Here is a 3,887-nt window from a genome sequence, read left to right as displayed (position 1 = left end):
TTCGATGAATTGGAGTTTTTCGATGATTTGGATTTCATCTAACGGAATAGTGAGATCTTCTTTAGCAAAACATTTCTTTAAATTCGAGACGTGGAAAGTGTTATGTGCAGCTGCGAGTTATTGAGGTAACTCAAGTCGGTAAGCTACTGGTCTGACACGATCAATAATCTTGAATGGTCCAATATACCTTGGATTTAATTTCCCTCGTTTACCAAATCGAACAACGCCTTTCCAAGGTGCAACTTTAAGCATGATCATCTCTCCAATTTCAAATTCTATATCTTTTCTTTTAATGTCAGCGTCGCTCTTTTGTCGACTTTGGGCGGTTCTCAACCGTTGTTGAATTTGGATGATCTTCTGGTAGTTTCTTGTATAATCTCCGGACCCGTAATCTGTCTATCCCCCACTTCACTCCAAAAAATCGGAGACCTGCACTTTCTACCATAAAGTGCTTCAAACGGCGCCATCTCAATGCTTGAATGGTAGCTGTTGTTGTAGGAAAATTCTGCTAACGGTAGATGTCGATCCCAACTGTTTCCGAAATCAATAACACATGCTCGTAGCATGTCTTCAAGCGTTTGTATCATCCTTTCGCTCTGCCCATCAGTTTGTGGATGATAGGCAGTACTCATGTCTAGACGAGTTCCTAATGCTTGCTGTAATGTCTGCCAGAATCTTGAAATAAATCTGCCATCCCTATCAGAGATAATAGAGATTGGTATTCCATGTCTGGAGACGACTTCCTTCAAATACAGTCGTGCTAACTTCTCCATCTTGTCATCTTCTCTTATTGGCAGGAAGTGTGCTGATTTGGTGAGACGATCAACTATTACCCAAATAGTATCAAAACCACTTGCAGTCCTTGGCAATTTAGTGATGAAATCCATGGTAATGTTTTCCCATTTCCATTCCGAGATTTCGGGTTGTTGAAGTAGACCTGATGGTTTCTGATGCTCAGCTTTGATCTTAGAACACGTCAAACATTCTCCTACGTATTTAGCAACATCGGCTTTCATACCCGGCCACCAAAAATGTTTCTTGAGATCCTTGTACATCTTCCCCGTTCCAGGATGTATTGAGTATCTGGTTTTATGAGCTTCTCTAAGTACCATTTCTCTCATATCTCCAAATTTTGGTACCCAAATCCTTTCAGCCCTATACCGGGTTCCGTCTTCGCGAATATTAAGATGCTTCTCCGATCCTTTGGGTATTTCATCCTTTAAATTTCCTTCTTTTAAAACTCCTTGTTGCGCCTCCTTTATTTGAGTAGTAAGGTTATTATGAATCATTATATTCATATATTTTACTCGAATGGGTTCTCTGTCCTTCCTGCTCAAGGTATCGGCTACCACATTTGCCTTCCCCGGGTGGTAACGAATCTCAAAGTCGTAATCATTCAAAAATTCAATCCACCTACGCTGCCTCATATTCAGTTGTTTCTGATTAAATATGTGTTGAAGACTTTTTTGGTCGGTATATATAATACTTTTAACCCCATATAAGTAGTGCCTCCAAGTCTTTAATGCAAAAACAACCGCGCCTAATTCCAAATCATGCGTCGTATAATTTTGTTCGTGAATCTTCAATTGTCTAGACGCATAAGCAATCACCATCGTTCGTTGCATTAATACACAACCGAGACCTTGCTTTGATGCGTCACAATAAATCACAAAATCATCATTCCCTTCAGGCAATGACAATATAGGTGCCGTAGTTAGCTTTTTCTTCAATAACTGAAACGCTTTCTCTTGTTCATCTTTCCATTCAAATTTCTTCCCTTTATGCGTTAATGCATTCAAGGGTTTTGCTATTCTGGAAAAGTCTTGGATGAACCTTCTGTAGTAACCAGCTAGTCCTAAAAACTGGCGTATGTGTTTTGGAGTTTTCAGGATTTCCCACTTTTCAACAGTTTCTATCTTTGCTGGATCCACCTTAATACCTTCTTTGTTCACTATGTGACCGAGGAATTGAACTTCTTCCAACCAAAATGCACACTTTGAAAACTTAGCGTACAATTCTTCCTTCCTCAATACTTCTAACACCTTTCTCAAATGTTCACCGTGTTCTTGGTCATTCTTTGAGTAAATAAATATGTCATTAATGAAAACAATGACAAACTTGTCAAGGTATGGTCCACACACTCGGTTCATAAGCTCCATGAACACAGCTGGTGCATTAGTTAAACCAAACGGCATGACCATAAACTCGTAATGACCGTAACGTGTTCTGAAAGCAGTCTTTGGAATATCATCTTCTTTCACCCGCATTTGATGATACCTGGGACGTAAGTCAATCTTTGAATAAACAGACGAGCCTTGTAGTTGATCAAATAAGTCGTCGATTCTCGGTAGTGGGTAGCGGTTCTTGATGGTAAGTTTGTTCAACTCTCGGTAGTCGATACACAACCTGAATGTACCATCTTTCTTCTTGACAAACAAAATAGGAGCTCCCCACGGTGATGTGCTTGGTCGAATGAAACCACGCTCTAAAAGTTCTTGTAATTGGCTTTGCAATTCTTTCATCTCGCTGGGTGCGAGTCTGTAAGGAGCACGAGCTATTGGTGCAGCTCCTGGTACAAGATCTATTTGAAATTCAATGGATCGATGTGGGGGTAATCCAGGTAATTCTTTCGGAAATACATCGGAAAATTCTTTTGCAATGGGAACATCATTGATGCTCTTTTCTTCAGTTTGTACTTTCTCGACGTGTGCTAGAACAGCATAGCAACCTTTTCTTATTAGTTTTTGTGCCTTCAAATTACTAATAAGATGTAGCTTCGTGTTGCCCTTTTCTCCGTACACCATTAAGGGTTTTTCTTTTTCTCGTATAATGCGAATTGCATTTTTGTAACAAACGATCTCTGCTTTCACTTCTTTCAACCAGTCCATACCGATTATCACATCAAAACTCCCTAACTCTACTGGTATCAAATCAATCTTAAAGGTTTCGCTAACCAGTTTAATTTCTCGATTCCGACATATATGATCTGCTGAAATTAATTTACCATTTGCTAATTCGAGTAAAAATTTACTATCCAAAGGCGTCAATGGGCAACTTAATTTAGCACAAAAATCTCTACTCATATAGCTTCTATCCGCACCCGAATCAAATAAAACGTAAGCAGATTTATTGTCAATAAGAAACGTACCCGTAACAAGCTCCGGGTCTTCCTGTGCCTCTGCCGCATTAATATTGAAAACTCTTCCGCGGCCTTGTCCATTAATGTTCTCCTAGTTCGGGCAATTTATAATAACGTGGCCCGGTTTTCCACATTTATAACAAACTACATTGGCATAACTTGCTCCGACACTACTTGCTCCGCCATTACTCGTTCTGACACCATTTGTTCCTTTCGTTCTATTAACCCCTGGTCCGTAGACCTCACACTTCGCCGCGCTATGACCATTTCTTTTACACTTGTTGCAAAATTTGGTGCAAAACCCCGAGTGATACTTTTCACACCTTTGGCATAGCTGCTTCTGATTGTTGTTGTTGTTGCGGTTATTATTGTTCTTGGGATGATTGTTGTAGTTGCTGTTGTTGTTGTTGTTGTTGTTGTTGTTGTTGTTGTTGTTGGGCCATTTGTTATAGTTGCAATTGATGTTGCGATTGTTGGGATAATTGTTGCGATTATTGGTGTAATTGCTGTTGTTGTTGTATTGGTGATTCTTATCACCGTTTTCCTCCCACTTTCTTTTGACTTGCTTCACATTGGCCTCTTCTGCAGTCTGTTCTTTAATTCTTTCTTCAATCTGGTTCACTAGTTTGTGAGCCATTCTACATGCCTGTTGTATGGAGGCGGGCTCGTGTGAACTTATATATTCTTGGATTCTCTCCGGTAATCCTTTCACAAACGCGTCGATCTTCTCTTCCTCGTCTTCGAATGC

The sequence above is a fragment of the Rutidosis leptorrhynchoides genome, chromosome 3 (assembly GCF_046630445.1).
Source record: "Rutidosis leptorrhynchoides isolate AG116_Rl617_1_P2 chromosome 3, CSIRO_AGI_Rlap_v1, whole genome shotgun sequence".
Lineage (NCBI taxonomy): Eukaryota > Viridiplantae > Streptophyta > Magnoliopsida > Asterales > Asteraceae > Rutidosis > Rutidosis leptorrhynchoides.
The sequence above is the reverse complement of the archived record's forward strand: the minus strand, read 5'-3'. Positions refer to the sequence as shown.